Raw genomic sequence first — 23,814 nt, forward strand, 5'->3', positions numbered from 1 at the left:
TAAAATTAAAGAGAGACTAGAATACAGTTCTTGATTGTAAATACAGTTATCATCTGTATATAGACAGAAGAAAAACAAAAGGTTTAGAGTATCAGGGTCCTAATTTGATAATAGGTTGTGAGCTGGGTATTGGATACAATATTAGAGAGGTTAAAGGGCAGTGTAGGAGTAGTAGTCTTCTACCATATTTTTCATTATCTTCAGCACTGATAAATTGTGCTCAAAGATGGCGAGGTTGGCTATGGCAATCAAAAAGATCTATCAATAAAGAGCAGCCAGATCACTGAAGGCTTTATGAGTTAATAGCATTGTAGGCAAAACAGCTTTGTACTGGGAGTTAGTGCAAGATAACTACAAGAAGGAAAACATATTTAGATGTTCTAGTGAGATTTCTTATGATTATAAGAGCATGCACTAATTCGCTGTATCTGGACATTTAACTTTTGCTTAGTTCCTTTCATGTGCATTGTGTAGGAGGTTGGAATGAAAAAAAATCATACTTAATCATATAAATATATAATCAAGGTTGCTTTCTTTGTGCATTTGTTGCATTTTTGATCCTCCATGCGTCATCCTTAATTGAGGAACAAATATTAAAATTTTGCAAGAGGACTTTGCCCCTACTAAATAAGGTACATTAGGCTGGTAGAGTTAGGTGCAAATTAGTGTCTTCTTTTATCAGGAAAATAAAAGAACTCTTCCTGCTCAGTGCCACATAGCATTCTACATTGCTTAACAATATCGAACAGAAACCTTTAGAAATAGTAGAGCACTGCAGTCAAGAGATAAAAATTAATAGTGACATTGAGGTCTTAGATGGCTTCAAACAACAGAGCAATCAGATGCTAGCATATTTCTAGAGGCAGTGGAAGCTAACATTGGAAGAAAATCTTTTCATTCAGACCATGGGATTTTTCCTCTAGGGGACTAATACAGAAAAAGAAGCTGGCAACAGCCCTTATTACAGTAGAAGATTAGAGTACAACATACTTTTATATCCCTCAAGAGGTCATTATTAACATTTGCAGAATGACAGTGAATAAAGCAAAGGAGAGCTAAATAAAGCATATGCTTGCAGATATATGCTCTGAGCCTATCTAGGAGATTATAATCTTTGATATCAAAAGCAGCATTTAAATATAATAATGTAAAGAGAGCAACAATTAAGGACAGTAGTTAAGCCGTTCAACTCCTGTTATCTTAGGACTGTTATGATGAGTGAATCCAACCTGAAATATATTATTTCAGCAAGAAAAATAGTACAGTAGCAGAGCATTTAGGACTTTAGGAATCATTAGAAAAGGGACAGTGATTTGACATTTCACTAGGATCAGGGTTTGTCTCCTTGAGATAAGGATTTATAATGTCTATTTATTTGTGTTAGTCTTGGCTAAATAATCACATTGTTATATTTAATAAGGGTTTCTAATTACTGCTCAAAACTGATAATGTAGGTTGGCAAGTATACATAAAGTTGGCTGAGGTAGTGATATTGTAAAATGATCGTGTCCTATATTATCAACACATATGCTCCACCTCAGTCATATAAGAGAAAGGTTGTAAAGTAATGTGTATAGTGACAGTAAGGAAGTTACAATCATTAGAACCAAAATGTTATTTTAAACACCTGAGTTATGATGCTTACTCTTTTCAAGGAATGGCCAAGGATTTTTACACTCTTGTAGTTCACGGAGTATTTTTTTCCTCTGTAAGTTTTGGCAATTATATATTATATATTTGAAATTTAACAAGCTTTCGAATTAAAAAAAAACACAGAATAATAATGTAGTGAGAGGGGCACTCTTCCAAGTATTCAAAGCATTGGTGTGTGTGTTTGTGTGTGTGTGTGTGTGTGTGTGTGTGTGTGTGTGTGTGTGTGTGTGTGAAAGGAACTTATGCTTGAGTTCTGTTAATATGTTCAGAATACGAATTTGCTTGTGTGCACTGAAGTAATCAAGAAACAATTGTAATGTGCAACATGCATCAACCTGGCTCATTCAAAGTCTAGAAAAGACTCTAACACATGTGAATTATAAAGTATCTTTGAATGTGCCCTACATATTCCCTTGTCAGTATCCCTGAGGCAGTGGTACAGAACTGCTCAGACATGTGCTATACACACTTTAGAGACAAGCATGGCGGGTCTTGCGTTACTGTCAGAGGATTGACGTGGCGTTTACCATATTTCTGAATTCAGTATTTTGGTCATGGGAAGCTAAAGGGGAGGCTGATTCTCTGATTGACAAGCTACTATACAAAACAGAAATTTGAAGGGAGTATTTCATATTCATGGCTTGATTTAAATTCTGAGCTGAATGTGTGATTCCTCCCAAATACTCTCATCTGTGATGTCTCTGCATCCTATTTGTCTAAGACTTGAAATAGTACTTAAATGACTTCCAATTTAAATTTAGTCACTCATCCCCAAAATTTCTGTAAGTCTTTTTTTTTTTTTTATGTACCACATAGCAGCTTTACAAATATATGTAATGATCTCATCAGAAAAGTATTCACATAGCATCAGTCTTGCTTAAACCCTTCACACCATACAACTATATTGGAAGTTTGTGCAATCTGGGATCTAGTATTAACAAAAATAGCTGTTTTTATCGCCTTTTGATTTTTTGTTCTTTTTCCCCTCCTCCATTGAAACATAAAGAGTTAAATAGTAGTAATAGTCTGGTTTTGATTCTAGCCTTATCAAACAATCAGGAAAGAGCAGGCTAAGCCTGGTAGACTAAATCACTTCCCCCTACATGTGTGTGAGCTTGCATAATTTCTGCCAAAGACCATTTGTAATCTGACAAGCAATAATGAATTCTGGTAGACTTATTACCCTGAGAGATAAACTTTAATCAAGATCTGTTTCCTTCCCCCTATTTGAACATGCCCCAGCATAACTGACATTGTAAGCATCAGCTTGAAAGAAAATAGCAAATGTGAAAGGCATTTAGAATTTGTCACTTAAATATGAAGGGCAGGCTAATATCATTACCTGTAAAATTGCTTGAAATTTGTCATTTGTCCTGCCTTAAAATCAATAGTTGTTTAAGAGGTACTTATATATTCGTGATGAGTCAAGGTTTGTCTTAGTTTTTCAACACTAAATAACATCAGTAACATAGACCCTGTTACTCTCAGGTTCAATTGTGAGAACACTATCTAAGAACACATGTATTAATTCTAGCAAACAGCTTTTATTGCCTGTGCTAAATGAGCTGCAATGACACAGTTTAATTCAATTAATTTATTCTGAATTGTACCTCATTATGTATACTTAGCCAAACTAATTTGATAATAAATCAGATTTTGACCAACTCTGGTAACCAGTGGAATAATGCATATTTTCTGTCAATTGAGTGGTCAAATATAAAGCACCCCAGTAGACAAGGAGACTGTGACTGCATCCATACAGCCTGGATGCAAATACTTTGGTCTATATGAATAGCTTGACTGACTAGCCTTTTATGAGCAGTTTAATTTCCAGAGAGTAACAAGAATTATATAACTATTATTGTGGTGCCTGTTTAAACACAAGTTATACAGAGCAAGTAATAATAAACCTATGGCAGGAGTGAGTGGTGAAGCCCTTTCAAAGCCTTTACTGTCATCAGCATTATAGCATGGATCTCATCACTGTACAGTTTCTCTCCTCTGCACTCTAAGACAAAATAAATCTGTTGTCTATGTGGGTCAGAGCACTGTGGGTCTTGTGAAAAATAAATCACACCTCACTTTCTAATCCCAGCTGTCTAAGGCATGTTGTGTACCTCTGTGCTTGTTAACTCATCACATTTTTCATGATGTATGGTACATCATGTTAAATATGCCTTCCCCTTTTGCTGAAAGGCACTAGTGAGCATGCTGACAAACCTTACAACTTTGCATCTGGCAAACATGAATCAGCTTCCACTGGTCATGGTATGTAAGTGGATCAATTGTTAGTGCCATGAAGACATGCACATGCACAGTATAGCATTTTTCTTTTATTATTATTGTGGTTGATTGTTTTCAATTTTTCCCAAATGCATATTGTTTATTAAACAAACAATAAAGACAATTGGCACTCACATGCAACATCAACAGTTAACACGATTACAAATAAGCACGGATATGAACGTGGGCAATGACTGACAACTAAGCACACTCCTAGTGGTTCCAATATAGACAGACACAACCAGGTGCAGGTGTGTGCTAGACAATATATGTGTGGTTACAAACGAGACAGACAATGAACTCCCACTATACCACATGACCAGTGGGGAGGGGAGCATTCTGTGACAAAAATGATTGCACAGTAATGTAAATCAATGGGAAATTACTCAAAGCATGAGTTTATATATTATTATTATTTTTATATATAATTATATATATATATATATATATATATATATATATATATATATATATATATATATATATATATATATATATATATATATATATATAATAGAAACATTTCAGGGGCCACGACACTAAAACGCCCGCCACCACAGGAAGCGAGTCTAGTTGAAGGAACATTTGTATGTGGGGGAATGTATGAATGAAAGATTTGAACTAAGTAGGGGGTGGAATGTGAAGTCTTTAAGGTAGTTAATAGTAGTTTGAATTGTGTATGTGAAATGAATGGGCAACCATTGTAAATAATGTAAGATGTGAATGATATGCTCTAAAGGTTTGGTATGAGTGAGAGTCCTGGTGGCCAATTTTTGAATATACTGTAGTCTGTTTGTGGTTTTTGCAGGGACATTGAAAAGGGAACTACAATAATTCAGTTGAGAAGTAATGAAAACATGGACAAGTGTTTCTGCATCTGAGCATATGGCAGAGATGTGCAATATTGCAAGGATGAAAATAATGCAGTTTTAGGTGTAATAGTGACAACACACAAGATTGACTCTCAACAAAATTACAAACAGACTGTGAATGTTTACATACAATTACACAATATCTATATTAAAGACAAAGATGCAACTTAAGAGAACTTAAGAGAACATCAGTTCAGCTCTCTTCAGTATTAGCATGTAACTTGAGAGATTTAGCAACCATCCGATTCTTTAACTCAGAAGTGCATTTAAAGTGAGGACTGTGTGGTAGATCAGAGATGGATGAGGTGTGAACATAAATCTGGTTGTCATCAGCATATCAATGAAATCTAAGCCCATGCTTAGACCAAGAGGGAGTTTATAAATTATTAAGAGCCAAGGACTAAAACCTGAGGCACTCTCTGACTAACAAGGGCTGGCAAAGATTTGTGTGTAAACCTATATGCTGTCTGTCAGTAAGGCAGAGCGTATCCCTTTGGAGAGCTGGAAAAAGAGAGGAAACAGAAGCATGCAGTAACTGACAGTATCAAAACCAGCACTAAATTCCACAAAGAGCAATTCATACACAATACACCTGATTATAAGTAATCATTAGCCTGCAAAATATGCACCAGAGCTGCACAGACATTACTATCATGCTAGAATACTGGTACTGTGATTATTAGTTATAATTAACAATGCCATGCTAAATTAAAACTATAAAACTACATTCTCATTCATTTCTCAGACTGAGAATGTGACTAATCAAAGGGATCAAGCAACAATAAGAAATACAGTATGCTTGATGTGTTCCAATGTTTCATTGTGTCCCAGTGATAAAATAGTGAACATCGTCTTGTACCCATGCTATATCTTGTTATGTTAGAGTAGGCAATGCAAAGTCCATTTATATGTAATATCACATGTTTTTCCATGTGACCATTGTTTTTATAGGCTCTATTCAAACTTGTTACTCTCCTGGTAACAGCCTTCTGAATTTGCTGCATACAGATGGCTATTAAACTCCAAAAAACTAATCTGTGTTAAGATATCTAATCATTCAGGAGGACAGCCTCACTTGTCCTTGCATGTAAGCAGTTCTACTACACCACAAGGTTGAAACTGTATAAGGAAAACTGAATCTTTACACAACAACTTGCTAATTTAAAATCTCAAACCTTACCATAAGTGCTGGACCACTATGAGAACAATAAATAGCTAATTCATTAATATCATTAATAATAACTCACCTTGTAGTATGCTATAAAGACTGTGGCCTCTTGTTTTGCTACATCCTGTATAAATGTAAATTTGTTAGTTTTAATATTGTACTTGCTCTCATGTTTTCATCAGAAGGAAGCCAATTGCTGATGTTCATTGAAGGTCATACTGAGTAGGGCAAAGAGGAACCGATGCTTTTCAGGCAAAACATCGTTTTTGCCACTACATTTTATTATATGATGAATAAGACAGTGGCAGTATATCTGTAGAGGCAACTTTGCAATTCTTGGAACTGTAGGGGTCTGAAATAAAGTCTCTGTGGCTGTTGCTGCACTTCATCTCCAGACTGTCAGATCAACAGAGAAATGCCATTGGATGGCTCATACTTATTATGCCCAAATGCTTTTGGAAATAAGACCCCGGCTGTTTTTCTCAATTTGCAGCCTTAAGTCAGCAATTTGAAAAGATAAAAGCTGAAAGTGGAATCAAAGTACTCTTCAATCTGTCTTTCATGTGACCTTGGTTCAGTGGACAGAAAATATTCATTCTTTTTTTCACTCCCTGAATTACTGTACATTACTTTAGATGACTCAGATCACTTTAGTTCTTTGTCTGTGGATATATTATGGGCTGGCCATTAATTTGTAATCATTTTTGAAGTACTAAATGCTGTTTTCCATTTCAGTTGTGAACAAGTCAGATTGTTAGCATATTGAAAGGCTTGTTGGTTGAGTCAATAATTAAATTTTATAATTAACACAGTGTCACAGAGTGTTCATTACCAGTAAGTGACCTTTTGTAAGGGAGCCCAATCTGAGACCACCACAAAGCAGATTAGCAGTATCCTGGAGGTCCTGGCACTTTCCAGGGGAATTAACTGAAGCAAGGGCTTCAATTGGGTTCTTTAACTCTAATCCTGGAGTGTCACAGCACTGTGCAGTCTAGTATTTTCCCTACTGTAACATACCTGAAGTCAGTATCTAATATGTGCAGTACCACAAACCCTCAAGATCAAAGTTTAAAAATTTTACTTTAAAAGCAACTCAGGATCAATCAGTGCACTTCTTTATGAGATCCAGGACCTCTAGTTATAGGCACATATTTTAACCAAAACTGTGTGCTGATTTATTATTATAATAACTACTCTTTGGATGACAATGACCATAACTGCTTATCATTGGTAGTGTCTGATTAACTAATTTAGTATATTTATCTTATTCCTGCTAATCCAACTTGTCCTCCTCTTTTTGTCATTTCTTTGCAGAGCTTTCAGAATTCATGTGGTATTGTAAAATATCAAATTTGATGCAAGAGTATGCAATGCTACTCATGTCATCCATGCATGATTTCAAGGAACTGAAACGCCAACAGGGTATTGCATACATAGGCCTATAGATTAAAAACAAACACAATCATCTTGGAAGTTTGCTTAAACATTTAGAATGGAAAGCAGACATCTAACTACTTGACGCTGAGCATACATATAATATTGTATTTGTTTTGTCAGCTCAAGAATTTTTTTTATAGAATAAGCTTTAGAGACCTTTTTTACTCCATCCTAATTTGGAGACTAAAGACGATTCAGAGCATCCTTGTAGCTTGTCTTATGCATTTCATATGTCTGACTAGGAAAGCATAGCTGATCCTTTGTTACTGAAGCAATTCAAAGTGCAGGCAAGGTCTTTGGGGGAAAGGGCAAGGCAGCAGCGGGTGGGGGCAAGAAAGATAAGAGGCTGACAGCAGAGAGTGTATGGCAGCAGCAACAGAGAGGAAAGCTGTCAAAAATTAATATTGGAAGAAGAAAGTGCTATAAAACAAAGTGCACCTTTATGATTAGCATTATTTCACACACGGATCAAACCTCACTGTGCTGTGATATTTTAGCATCTCTACCTAAATTTCTCTCTCTGGCTATCTAGATTGTAATACCTCAGAAAAACTAGTGGATGCTAAAGCAGAAGGTATTGTTGACATAGACTATATGTCTATATGTATATAAAGAGACTGACCCACAAACAAGAACCACACATAAAAAGCAGTAGAAATGGTGCAGCACAAACTCAATAGGAAGATGTATGGGTTCGCCACTAACACATAAACGTTAAACAAACACACTAATGATGAGTAAACAAGGCACAGGTGTTAATAACCAGGCAAAGCAGCGAACTGGAAATGCACTTTTGGGGCCAAACATAAGTTGCATGATGAAGCAGGATAACCCATTAAAGGGATAGTGTGAATAGGAATATAGGATCCACTGTTATAGGATGCATATCTCTGTACATTTTGTGTTTCTCCAAACCTAACATGCCTGATTCAGCTCCTCAGCTGTTTAACAAACTTTCCAAGAGCCAAACACCAAATAGAGAAGTACATTGGGTCATTAGCACTAGGAGGTGCTGTTTTATATAGGATTATGTTAGATTGTGTGTTACCACAACTTTCTTATTAGATAGCCAATAAGCACATATATACGACACGTGATAAATTGCAGTAAGCAAGCTCATGAGGTAGGAGACCAAGCAATGTTTAGAACTTCATGACCTTACAATCTTGATGATTGAAAACCTTGTAAAATTGTGCTGAAAAAATAAAAACAAATTACCAAAACTTAGACCTAAACTACTAGATATTAACACATGACTAAATTAGACTACAGGGACTTCATTATTTGCTTGCTCTAGATACAAAAAAATAAGAATGATTAAAAAGAAATATTTTAGTAATTAAATAAACATGTCACTCAAATCTGAATTGCTGATGCAAAGCATACTTAGAAACATTAAAAGAATTCCCATTAAATGTGGAATGATGCATTTATTTCCTTTACCAATAATGTTATCATGCTTTAGCTCCCAGATAAAAACCTGTCTGAAAAAAAAAAAACAAAAAAAAAAAAAACAGATGGGTGTTATTTAAGTGTTAACTTAAGAGGATGAAGTCTAGGTATTGTGTTTCATTAATAAATAAGGCTCATTTTTTTCTGACATTGAATATGCAAAAGAAACACTAACATTGTGATTAAGTAGTCTTGCCAGACAATCCTTTATTAAAAAGAAGGCAGATTCTCTCTGTTCATTTTCACAGTAAAAGTCTATGTGTTTGAGGAGCTCAAGATTGCTATAGTCAAGAAGCCAGAAAATAATCCAGAAATGTTGGATTAGTTTAATACATTAAACATATATTCTTTTTACAGAACAAAGTCCTATTCTCTCTCACTTTAAAAACTAAAAGGTTGGATTTGCATTTTTAATGGTCAGAATGCAATTGAATGGCTATTATTTAGATACTGTTGAACTCAGGTGTCATAATTAGTTCCTCCCAGCTTCCATGTTCCATGTTTTCCCTGTCTTGTGTATTTTATTTCCATTCCATAGTTTCGTTTTCTTCGCCCCTCCACATCTTCCACATCTGTCACTCGTTTCTAGATTGTTAAATTCATGAATTTAAATGCTGTCATGTTCCCTGTGTCTTGGCTGTCCATTGTTTGGTAGAATGTTTGTTTGGATATTTCTTTGGATGTTTGCTGGTTTGGATGTTAGAAAGCCCATCATTTTTTTGAAGCCTGTGTTTGTTAGCCCGTGTGATTCTAGCCATTTGTTTTTCCTTACCTCAGTGTGTTTTTTCCTAGTTTCTTTGTTATAGCCTGCTTTCCCTGTTTGCTTTCATGCGCTTTTGTTTTTTTTATCATGTATTCTCGAAATCTCTATGTTGGTAATATGACCCTGGACTATTCTGCCGACTACGATTCTGGATTTGCCCCTAATAAATATCACTCTTCTCCGCACATGTCCGCCTCCTTACTGCTCACTGTTACATCACCCTAAAAGGGTGATAGACACTTGCAAAGTATATGTAATCCTTTTAAAATTTACTTTAAGGTGCTTGACTGACTAGTAATTACAAGGTTGCCAGTTCAATCCCCACCACTGCGAAGTTGCCACTGTTGGGCCCCTGAGCAAGGCCCTTAACTCTCAATTGCTCAAGACATTTTCAGTCATAATTGTAAGTTGCTTTGACTAAAAGCGTCAGGTAAATTTAGGCAGCAGCATTTGCCTTTTCACTTTACTTTGGAGTGTATTTTTTTTAAATTGGTTCAAAAAAATAAGGTATTGTTTATTTTCCAATGCCTTCTCTGCTTAATACACATACATAGAAACTGCAAGTGAATTATCACTGCAAGTCAAAGCTGTTTATTTTCCAATCTTTGCTCCAAATAAGGCCATGCATTTAGGAATTGGTTTTGTTGTGTTAAACTACCATGCAAACAACTTTGTGATGTCACAAAGTTCTTAATATGAACGTTTGTCTTTTCTCTAATCCTCTCGAATGTGATTTGATCTGTGGCCCCACAGATCTACACCGTTATGAAAAGATCTGACAATATTCTGTGACTTCACCTTTCCCATGAACACTTCATCTTGTAGATCATCCACAATGTCATATGTATTTATAGTCCTTATTATGTCAATGTTGAGTATGTTCAGTATCAAAATGTTGAATGTGTTTGTTGACAGTGCTTAGCAACCTTGTCTGTTTTCTTTTTTGCCTAGATCTTTGTTTTCTTGAACTCTGTGTTCTTGGTTTATTTTCACAATTTTTCTCTGTCACTTGACTTAGTTAGAGATCTCTTATTAACCTGCCTGTTCAGAATATGATTTTCATAAATGCCCCAGTAAAGTATGCATGCATCTATATTCAGTAAAGTATGCACACACCTATATTCAGTTGCCTCTAGTTTAATTTAAATACACCTTCCCATCAAATTATTAATTATATCAAAAGAAGACCTCAAATTACAAAAATAATGTAACAATATGATAACCATCCTATAACAATATTGGATACTTTTGATAGATATAAATTCAGAGCTCTTCTGCATTTTAAGTGAAAATATACAGTGGTGTGAAAAAGTGTTTGCCCCCTTCCCGATATCCTTTTTTTTTTTTTGCATGTTTGTCACACTTAAATGTTTCAGATCATCAAACAAATTTAAATATTAGACAAAGATAACACAAGTAAACATAAAATGCAGTTTTTAAATGAAGGTTTTTATTATTAAGGGGTAAAAAAATCCAAACCTAAATGGCCCCGTGTGAAAAAGTGATTACCCCCCCCCCCCCCCCCAATTACTGCCACACCTGTTCTCAATCAAGAAATCACTTAAATAGGACCTGCCTGACAAAGTGAAGTAGACCAAAATATCCTCAAAAGCTAGACATTATGCTGCGATCCAAAGAAATTCAGGTGCAAATGAGATACAAAGTAATTGAGATCTATCAGTCTGAAAAAGGTTATAAAAACATTTCTAAAGCTTTGGGACTTCAGTGAACCACAGTGAGAGCCATTATCCACAAATGGCAAAAACATGGAACAGTGGTGAACCTTCCCAGGAGTGGTTGGCCGATCAAAATTACCTCAAGAGCGCATCGACAACTCATCCAAGAGGTCACAAAAGACCCCACAACAACATTCAGAGAACTGCAGGCCTCACTTGCCTCAGTTAAGGTCAGTGTTCATGACTCCACCATAAGAAAGAGACCTGAAAAAAATAGCCTGCATGGCAGAGTTGCACTGCTGAGCAAAAAGAACATAAAGGCTTATCTCAATTTTGCTAGAAAAGATATTGATGATCCCCAAGACTTTTGGGAAAATTCTCTGTGGACTGATGAGACAAAAGTTGAACTATTTGGAAGGTGTATGTCCCATTACATCTAGTATAAAAGTAACACAGCATTTCAGAAAAGGAATATCATACCAACAGTAAAATATGGTGGTAGTAGTGTGATGGTCTGGGGTTGTTTTGCTGCTTCAGGACCTGGAAGACTTGCTGTGGTAAATGGAACCATGAATTCTGCTGTCTACCAAAAAATCCTGATGGAGCTGAAGTGCACTTGGGTTCTGCAGCAGGACAATGATCCAAAACACACCATCAAGTCCACCTCTGAATGGCTTAAGAAAAACTAAATGAAGACTTTGGAGTGGCCTAGTCAAAGTTCTGACCTAAATCTGATTGAGATGCTGTGGCATGACCTTAAAAAGGCGGTTCATGCTCGAAAACCCTTCATTGTGGCCAAATTACAACAATTCTGCAAAGATGAGTGGACCAGAATTCCTCCACAGCACTGTAAAAGACTCATTGCCAGTTATCACAAACATTTAATTGCAGTTGTTGCTGCTAAGGGTGGCCCAACCAGTTATTAGGTTTAGGGGGCAATCACTTGTAGGTTTGGATTTTTTTTCCGCTTAATAATAAAAACCTTCATTTAAAAACTGCATTTTGTGTTTACTTATGTTATCTTTGTGTAATATTTGATGATTTTAAACATTTAAGTGTGACAAACATGCAAAAAAAAAGATATTAGGAAGGGGGCAAACACTTTTTCACACCACTGTAAATTGAGGGCCTTTTATTGGAATAACATTTTATCAGCTAAATCTCTACTTTCATGCAAGTACAGGATTTGTTTACCCACCATTACCACTATGAGAGAGATTATTCAATTGATTATTCAATTAACTCTTAACATTACCTTGCCTTGCTTTTGGAATGGTATGGCACAAATATGGTAAGCAGTGGTATATGATATGCAGATACATAAGACTGTTTATAATGCTTCACATGTAGCAATATACAAAGTTACTTGCCAGAAAGACAATGCATGTTGTGCAGTGGACAATATCAATAATATAGCAGTGAAATTTAAACTGGTCATAGGGCCAGAAGCACATATGCAGTCTCTGAATGTCTTCAAGAGAATTTCAGGTCCTCTTCACATTCAGCCTGTATAGTCCTCTTTTGTGCCTTTCTTGAATCTTAATTAACATTTGCAAACCTATAAATATATTTGTCAAAACAATTTGCACAAACAGCACCACACAATGGATGAACTGCAAAAGCCAGTAACTTGTTCAAACTCCTTAGTTTACAATACAAATTTATGTCAATGAATATGTCAGTGTCATCAGAATGAAAAATCCTTGTATAATGTACTCTGTAAGTGTTTTCTGATGGCTGGGATTTTGATGACAGTGGTTGAAAATGCCCAATGCTGCAATTTTTCTGTGTCTCATGTATCAATTTAAACAGTACAGTTACACAGTATTATGTAGAATATATGTAGAGGACTGACTGCAAGATATTGGACAGGATTCAAATTTAAGCGTTTACTGTTTTACTATAATTTGTTTACAGGTCATGTCATTGTGATGAAAAGTAAGGCTGGGCCATTGTATAGCATTCTTCTTCATACACATATTCCCCTCCATACATACATTCCTCTTCATTCATACGCTCCCATTCATAAATTAAAGTCAACATTCACCTAAGAGCAGTTCATCAGATCAATACATCAGTATATACAAAAATGTACATTTGCCAAAAAAAAGGTTATGACAACTGGCAACACTTTTGGATAATTTGTGCAATGAACTAATGCCTAGATGGTTTGTGGGTTAAGACTATTCAACAGAGAACATCAACATGAGATAAGCCACTGATAATGTAAGAAACAGCAGACAATTCTACATAATCATTTGCATAAACTTTCCAAACTTTCTTTTCTATGCTCCCCTATTTCTCTAAGTAACCAAGTCTGTTTTTAAGTTGTGTGTTTCTTGATGAAAATGTAACTGCTTTATTACATCAATTGTAAGTATAATTGTACATATATATTTATTATTTATCAGAACATGTGCACTCTATATCTAAATATGTGGGGACCAAATGGCTCAGGTGAATTAAGGTAACTGACCCCACCTGTTATAGTTTAAAAGACGTATGTCTCATAACCAAATATTACTACCTATTTGTTTTATTCCCCTCTTTCTTTTCTTTTTCATATTTTTTTAATCCACCAAAGCCAGAGATGAGAAAAAGTGGCATAAATATGCATGACAGAACCTGAGAACTGTTTCTCCCTCTTCCTGGTCAGGGTATAAACATCAATGCTCAGGAAAAAAGAGACAGATAAATAAGGAGTTTTTAGGTGGTTAAACATGAGGAAAGTTTGATCCAGAAAAGAAGTTACAACCTCTCACAAGAAGAATTACATACTTAGCATCGTGTCTTATTTTATGTTCATCTTACATCTATTATGTTAGTTTGTCATTTCATTTGTTTTCCACTATTCTGTCAAGATAGTCGAATTTTTGTTTTGCATCATTGGTAAATTTAGAATTAATCCTATATTAATCCTGGCCAATAGTAATTAGTACTAATTAGCCATCCTTCTTTCTACAAACTATATCTAGGATATTCTCTTGAACTGACATCTGCGAAGTCAAGGAATTGTCCATCTGATCTCTGGCTACACTCTCATTGAAGCTCAGGCTTTCTGATTCAGGACAACCAGGTCATTGGCAGCGCACTGGAATATTCAGGATCAGGTGTAGTTCCAGGCTACCATGGCTACACCTAAACTTCAGTGACCCCTCTTGTGCAGACGGACGGGCCAAATTGACAATTGTACCTGGAATCTGACATAAGAGCTATATTTGTTACATTCATATGCTATCTCAGGGTGTCTATAGCGAATTGCATTTCCTAGATATAATCCTGTTCACATTCATATTTCCTCTCTTCATTAGACAATACATTTAATAGGAATAGGAATCTCCTGCTCTTTTAGGCATCCCTCCAGTAGTGACTTTCACCGCTAGCTCTGTTAACTTTTTGAGATAGGCTAGTCTTAGTTAGCACCCTAGCTAACAGTTCTCTGACTTGTGCAAAAGTTATTCCCTCTGATCCCAGTTCTTGTTTTTGTTGGTGGTTTATTATTATTATTTGATTTATTTTCTTTGTGTCCTCTCCCCCATTCTTTTCTCATTCAGTTATCACTTGTTAGGCATTCTATACACCTGAGCCAAGTCCGTCATAGTAGTCTATAGTACCCGTTTCACAGCATCAATAATTTGTTTATTCATTGATCAATAAACTTCCCATTTATTCAACTAGTTGGTTGTCATGGCAAATATAGTTGAAGCAATGGTACTCGGTCACTGCACAAGATATGAACTAATTTATGAATGAGACATAATGTTAATAAATCTATGGTACTTCACCATCATTATTTGATGTGTTTTCCCTATATTTTAGGGTGGTCCACCTTTTCAATAATTCATAAAATTATGTGTTTTTGCATACACATAAATCCCATAGTAACTTTTGGCTGATGCATGCAAAAAAATTCCATGTCTGTCATAGATTTAAGGCCAGTTTGAAATTCTTAGCTGAAGGAGTAAACGGTCTTGTCACAGGAAAGCAAAATAGATTACTGAGGGTGTGTTTGGATCTTTGTGATGTGACAAGGCTGTAAGGTGACAGTGCATGTGTCACATCATCACACCGGAGGGAGTGAAGCCTGATGGCACAAAGGTCAAAGTGATCAACAATATGGCATCACTTGAGGACAAGAAGTGGCTACAGAGGTTGTTAGGTATGACAAGGTATTTAGCACAATACATTGCAAACAAAGCCACTATAACAACTCCACTCAGACAGATTCTCAGAAAAGATTCAAAATGGCAGCAGAACCATCAGTATAATGCATCTCTGTGAAGTCTGAAGGCTGCTCTCAGTCAAGCTCCTGTCTTCAAATTCTATGATCATGACAAGTCTCTAAAAATGTAAGCAGAAGCATCTGGAGATGGGTTGGCAGAATTTTCTGCAAGGGGGTAACTGGCTGTGCTATATCTTCCAAGCACTCTCTAAAACAACATAGTTACTCTCAGATTGAGCAAGAGCACTTGGTAATAATATTCAAAGCAAAGTAGTTTCATCACTATATATATCAGAAGTCAGTAAGTATCAGAAGTTTTCAATCTGACCACAAGCCTCTTGAGACCATTTTACCAAAGCAAATGAGCAAAACTCCAGCAAGATTACAGCAGACGCTCCCTCAGCTGCATTGCTATGACTTAACAATTGCCTACACACCTGGCTCATATATGCATATTACAGGGCAACAGTAACAGAGAAGGCCAGTCATGTATGCAAATACATTGTCCACATAGATTGTGTACACACTGGGAGCAACAGATGCTCTGAGCTCAGACATGATCCAGACAATAATGTAGCTTTGACAGAAACCTAAGCCAGTACTGGCCAATGAATCATATTGTTAGTGTCAAAAAGAGGGTAATTATCCCTCAAAGTCTCAGGTCAGTCATTCTGTAGAAGTTACACTGAACTCACTTAGTTGTCTGACAAATGAAGACTCAGGCCAAAATACTGTTATAGTGGCAGAGAATGGAATGTGATATAGAGCAGATGGTGGAAAAGTGTATGATATGGCAGCAGTTTCTGCCACAATATCAGACATCTCTCAGGTCACACAATGGCTAAAAGTAGTGGACATGTTTCAGATTCATTCAGGACATTCCTACCTGCTAGTGATAGACTACCAAATATACAGAGGTTCTCAATATACAGGATAAAACATATTATCAGGCCATTCATAAAAAAAGTCTGTGTTTGCCTGACATTGAATTTTCAAAGCGTAAGTGAGTATGTTTTTCACCTTTATTTAGTTAAAAAAAATGCAGAGATTTGCAGCTTCATTTGGGATTAAACTCATACATTCAAGCCCTGGATATACATGGTCCAATGGACTTGCTAAACAGATCATGTAGATTGTGAGGCATGCTTAAGAAGGCACTACAAACAATAACAGAACCACACTTAACTCTTCTGCCATCAAGAAACATGCCAGTGATGGGTTTAGATGCTTCACAAGTGCAGCTGTTAATAGAACATGTCAGTAGGCCATGCTCTAGTGCACCATTGCAACCGCTTATTCCACAGAATGTTCACAGCAGACTAAAGCATCGACTGTAGTCTCTGCAGGAGCAATACTACATGTGAAGACCAAAACAAACACCTAAATTTCTACCCGATGCTAAAGTTCACATGCAGACAAGGCCTGGAAATCAGATCACCATTAAATACCATGCATTAACATTATCAGGACATGTCTTTAAGAAGAACAGATGTCATCTGAGGAAGGGTTACCCAAGCTTGTTCAAAGACACAGTCTGTGACTGGTCTGAGGTCCAATCATACCAGAAATCCACCTCTGGAGACCTGCCCCTGTTGGCTTTCCTGTAAGGCACATACACTACATCAAGAACTAACAATGTATGGAAGAGCTATACTGGTAAGCTTTGTTCATAAACCTGGTACTCTGGCAGCCCATTTTCTCATTTTCTTCCTCCTTTTCTTTCTCTATCTATCTATCTATCTATCTATCTATCTATCTATCTATCTATCTATCTATCTATCTATCTATCTATCTATCTATCTATCTATCTATCTATCTATCTATCTATCTATCTATCTATCTATCTATCACACACAGAGAGAGAGAGAGAGAGAGAGAGAGAGACATGCAAAATGGGTACTATGAGAGAGTACTTTAGGTTTATGAAATATGTTATTGGAGATAAAGGACTCTTAAGGACATCTACTGACATATAATTATCATCACGGAGAGTGACATGAGGAGTGTGTTTAAAAGGGTGAATACCAGGAAGGCGGCGGGACTAGACAGTAGAGTCCTCAAAGCCTGTGCAGATCAGCTAGCCCCAGTATTCACAGACATCTTCAACCTCTCCTTGACGCTCGGTATTGTCCCATCCGGCTTCAAACGATCCACCATCGTCCCCATGCCAAAGAAGCCTCGACCCTCTGGCCTCAATAATTACCACTCTGTTGCCCTCAAATCAGTCATGATGAAGTGCTTTGAAAAGCTAGTCAGAGACTTCATCACCTCTTCACTGCCAGCCTCCATGGACCCACTGCAATTTGCATACCACCACAACTGCTACACTGATGATGCAATTGCACATCTGCTCCACACTACACTGACCCACCTGGACAAAGGGAGGGGTAATTATGTTAAAATGCTGTTTGTCGACTACAGTTCAGCATTTAACACTATCATCCCCTCCCGACTCACTACTAAGTTGGAGGATCTAGGACTGCATCCATCCCTGTGCGACTGGATCTCCAACTTCCTAACAGACAGACCACAATCAGTACGGGTGGGCAACTGTGTCTCATCCACCCTCACCCTCAACACTGGAGCTCCTCAGGGTTGTGTCCTAAGCCCCCTGCTCTACTCACTGTACACCTACGACTGCACGTCCACTTAAAGCTCCAGCATCATTGTCAAGTTTTCTGACAATACCTTCATCATGGGCCTGATCTCGGACAACGATGAGAGGGCCTACCTGGAGGAGATTAAACACCTAGAAAACTGGTGCCCTAAATGACAAAGGAGCTGATTGTGGCCTGCAGCAAGAAGCAGGAGCGGCATTACCAACCTGTGAGGATCAATGAAACCACGGTGGAGAGAGTAGACAGTTTTAGGTACCTTGGAGTTCACATCTCACAGGACCTGTCCTGGTCCCACCACACCAATTCCCTGGCAAAGAAGGCTCGTCAGTGTCTTTACCACCTCAGATGCCTAAGAGACTTCAGACTGTCCTCCAAGGTACTGCGGAACTTCTACACGTGCACTATCGAGAGCATCCTGAAGGGGAATATCACAGTCTGGTTTGGGAACAGCACCAAGCGGGACAGACAAGCACTCCAGACATCATTCACTCAGAACTTGGTCTGACCTGCAGACCATCTATTACAAGCGTTGCCAGACCAAGGCTAGGAGGATTGTGAAGGACCCTACCCATCCCAACAATAGGCTCTTCTCTCTGTTGAGGTCAGGGAAGCGCTTTCGCTCCCTGAAGAACAATACAGAGAGACTGAAGAGGAGTTTTTTTCCCACAGGCCATTCGGGCCCTGAATCAGGGTAACTGACAAACTGTGGGGACCACCACCATGATGTCAATAAAATCGTGACTGTAAATTGTATATTGGAATTGTACATTGTGCACATACACATATATTCATATATACATTGTGTATATATTCATATTATACATATATTGCGCATACATTATAATTTTGTATATATATATATATATATATATATATATATATATATATATATATATATATATATATATATTTATTTATTTATTTTTTTATACATCCCTGTATCTTTCCTCAGTTCAGACAGAGCAGTCTCAAAAACCATTTCACTGCGAGTTATACCATGTATGACTATATATGTGACAAATAAACTTGAAACTTGAAACTTGAAAACTTATCTGAGGACAACCAATGTTAAAGCTCAGCACTGTTAAGTGTGGACATTTTTCTTGAGAGACATCATCAAAACAAAGCAAATACTGAATTCTTAATTTTTCATTACAAATGGTAGCTGCATCTAGTATATTTGAGTAATTGTGTGTTTGATTGATTTACTGGGTTTGTTAGAGTGGTTGTTCATGCCTGTGCAATTTTCGCAAGACTTTGTTAACTACATTTTAGAACAGCAGCAAAGATTCAGTGATATATCTCTTAAGATTAAAAAAGCAGCTACAGTGTTTAATCCCTCCAACCCCCCCTCCCACATATTCTGCAGATAGATAGATAGATAGATAGATAGATAGATAGATAGATAGATAGATAGATAGATAGATAGATAGATAGATAGATAGATGCATACATACATACATACATACATACATACATACTAGTATTAGTCATTGAAAACAGTATTAGGAGTACAAGGCAATGATATGCATAGCATATCCATTCTGCTTTTTTCATCTAGATATGGGAAATAGTCATTGCCCCCTCCTCTGGATTCATTTTCAGGGTTTTGGAAGTTAGGTAGTTGCATTTATAAAGACTGCACAGTGATTTCATCATACCTTTAGCTCTCCATATGTGACAAGACATTCCATTCCAGGTTGTCTGACCAAGTTTCAAGAGAGTCGAAAAAGGTGAAGCGGACTGTTGGAGAAAGAAAAATGGAAAGCCTTCTATTTAACACATTCATATTTTAAGAGATTTCAGCAGCACCTTTCAGCACAGGTCTGTTCAAAACCTATTTCTATAATGTTGCTTTTCCAGACATGTTATTCATCTGTGGGTCTTTTGTGAAAAGTTGTGAAAAGTTTTCTTTTGTGAAAAGTTGCATTTATATGTTCATATGCAATGTGCAGTACAAGTGGTACAAATGGCAAGGACCTCAGTAAGTTCCACAGTTTTGGACTTTCTCTAAATTAAGTCATCTTTGCATATATTTTGCTTCTATGTCTTTAAAATATTATTACAATAGAATTTTTACAATATATTGGTTCATTATATGGACTGTATGGAAAATATCTAATTATATATAACCATATAGTTTTCTGTGTAATTTTGTAGTTTTCAGGCATTGTTCTACTTTGATACTATGATATATGCTATGAAAAAAAGCAGCATGTACATGAACTGATCTGCTTTGTATACTTTTTAGGGCTTACTGCAAAGACCATACCTTCTACACTTTAGTCTTATTATTCATGCTGAATATCTCTGAGCGCAAGACTCATGTTTGAATCTCCATTACTGTTAAAAAAATCAATACTTGACGTACAAATGTCATATGAAGTGCCAGTGCAATTTGTTATTTGCAAGACTGGGGTCATACAGGCTTATTATGATGTAGGAAAGAGATGAGGGGAACATGGGAACACACCTTGAGGTTAAGTACCTTACTCAAGGGTGTTAAAGCAAGGGTCAGAGAAAAGCCAGGAACTCACAGCTTTTTGCTGCTAAGTGTTGTGCCCTGTCTGGATTGAAACTAGTTCCTAGTGTATAACTTCTAACCCACTTAGCTTCTCCAGTGATTCTGCTGCCCTACTGTTATAGGAATTGCAAGCTTAAAGGCAAGCTTAAAGGTAACAAAAATTAGCCCTCTAGTGACCTTTGACCATTTTGACCTTTGAGAACAGAAAGCAGCAATAAGTTTGATAATTATTTGTCAGATGTTGATGTACATGTGGTTGTAGGAGTGGGTTGCACTAGAAAAGTTTGCATGTGCATATGTGAGCGTGCACTCATGTTTATGTGTTTGTGTGTGTGCATGCATGTGTGTGTGTGTGTGTGTGTGTGTGTGTGTGTTTATATGGGCCTGTCATGTACATCTCTAAGGTAATATCTCTAAGGTAATTTGCAATGATATTTTTACCACAAGAAAATGATCCTGCCCCTGAGAATCTATCACCTTACAAATTACATCACACTTAGGGCCATATTTACCAAATCAATTCTCTGAACAATATCCACAGTTTCTAGAGATTATGTCACTTTGATTCAAGTGCATTCTGACACTGTCTCCTGTGCTAATCTTAGAGTTAGTTGAGCCAGCCATGGGACCAGACATTTTCTCTTCTCACTTATTAATAATCCATTGCAGAAGTCTAATCCTTTCATTATCCAACACAACAAAAGTACAAACAAAGTAAATATAATCAATTAACATTGTGCTAAAACAACATGCTATAGGAATCATGATAGTAATTTCTCAAATTAGTAGCAAAGTCTTCTGAAATTACTTGTGCAATTTCAATATAACAGCCCTAATTCTGAAATGAAGGAAGTCCAATCTAGGTTAATATTTAATTAAAACCAGTAAATATTAATGTCTTTAGGGTGATAGTGCTTTGGAGAGAAATGCGAGACAGTGTGGAAGGGGCTCACTGCAACTCAGGTGCTGCCAAAGTAACGATTGTACCGGTGGGTAAGGGTAGGATTCGTGAAAGCCTGCATGCTGTTTAGGTGTGATTAACATTTTAGTGTTTCAGATCCAAGTTTAGTAGGTCCAGTGATCCTCAGGATTTGGAGTTCAATGGGGCCATTTACAAATTAGCCTTGATGACTGTCATTTTGGCTAGCACCTGTGAATTACAGTAGCTTTAAAAATGTGGATGTATAGCACACTTTTCTGTATTTTTAGCTTCAAGTATTATGCAGCTGTTTATTCTGAACCATACAGTGGCAGCTGGATTCATGTGCTTACAGCTTTGCTCTGTTATTTGAAATAGGTTTCAGACATACAGCTATGTTACAAAGTGAGTGAGAGGGATATTTCAAATAAATTGCACAATGAATGGAAAATGTTCCATTCAGTAATATGTACTGGAAGCCAGTATTTATTGTGGCAGGTCTGTCATTAGTTGCTTGGAGAGATAAGCAGGCTTTTTTGTGTGCAAATCGCATTTGTTTGGGTTTGAGGATATTCCATGAATCTACATTCAGTGCCCTTCCTTTAAGATAAAACAAATATTGCAGCAAGCTGTCAGCACAAGCTCGCTGGCAGAGGAATTAAGAGGCACAGCTCTGTCACTCGCACTGCACTTTCTCTGACCATTCACTCCATGCAAGGTGAGCTGCATGCTGCTTAAATTTGATAGAAGGCAAGCAAGAGAATATGTATGCAGGGGTGAGTGAGGAAATTATCTGCAGGGGACATAGCGAATTATGTCCACATAGCGAATTATGATGGCCAAAGTGATTTTGCTTATTGTAATCAGAGAAATGCAGGGATATCATAGTGGGTGGTTCACTTCAAACATAGAGAAAATATTGTGGGGAGAGGGGGAGGCATCATTGTGGCAGTGTCCTATTTCCTCTGTTACACTTTTGCATGGAGGCAGACTGGTCTTCCTTAACATATGTAATATTTCACTATGATAAACAGAACATACTCCACTCACTTTCCACCCTTTGTGCGACATGCCACCCAAGAGGGGGCTAGTGCCTGGTGATTTACAGATAATAAAACTAGTCAGAGATGACAGCCAGAGACAGGCTGTAACCACAGACAGGTTGTATTAAATGAGAGCAGCCAATACATTTCATCATGATAATATGAATTATTCCCTTTCTGTGTAATAAAGGAGCTGCCTGCAGTGATTTAACAGCTGCCAGTCAGGAAATCATGAACTTTGGCTCATTGGTGGTGAGCTGGCTTGGAAGAAATGAATATGTATAAACTCTTAGTAACAGCACAGATATCTATACAGAAAAATGCACTGAATAGGTTTGGAGTTTTATCAGATAACCTTTAGCTCTCTATATGTGCCCCTTTTTCAATTAACTTTCTAGGTATCCAAGGACTAACTCACCTTTTCTCCATATACTGAATGCATATTACTAAGAATACATCTGGCTTTCACAGACTGCGAAAAGAAAAGATCTGTAAACAGCAACACAATGTTAATCATTGGATCAGCCAAACTTCTGAAGCATCATTCAGGCATCCAAAAACACATATGCCTCACTTCTATCACTCTGTGGGTTGGTTTTTATTGTCGCAGCCAGCACTTTTTATCGTCATTTCAGCTGTCACATTCAGTGCATATTCAGTGATTGCTCATGCAACCACTTTTTCCTGCCTTTCTCTGGAATGCCCAAGGGAAACTAAGCAAATAAAAATGAGCTTGTAAGCTTCCTTATAGTAGTTTGAGTGCTTTTACAGTTAGAACAAATGGGGTGAAGTTAGTTACAACTTTCAGAAACAACAGATACAGAATCTTAAAAGAAAGAGATTCATAATAGATTTCTCCTTTTGTAACATACGAAGGATTCGGCCCTTTCTCTCGCAGGAGCCCAGGTGCTTGTGCAGTCTCTTGTAATCTCAAAGCTAGACTACTGGAGCTCGCTTGATGGTCTTCCTCTAAGAGCCATCAGACCTCTACAACTTGTCCAGAATGCAACAGCATGACTGGTCTTCAATATTCCGAAGTTCACACGTCACTCCACTGCTGTGCTCCCTTCAATGGCTTCCAGTAGCTTCATGCATCAGATTTAAAACCTGGATGTTTGCCTATAAAGCCAAAAATGGACCAGCCCCTCTGTACATGATGTCAATGGTCAAAGCCTGATTTGTAC

Source organism: Electrophorus electricus, chromosome 12 (genome assembly GCF_013358815.1).
Source record: "Electrophorus electricus isolate fEleEle1 chromosome 12, fEleEle1.pri, whole genome shotgun sequence".
Classification (NCBI taxonomy): Eukaryota; Metazoa; Chordata; class Actinopteri; order Gymnotiformes; family Gymnotidae; genus Electrophorus; species Electrophorus electricus.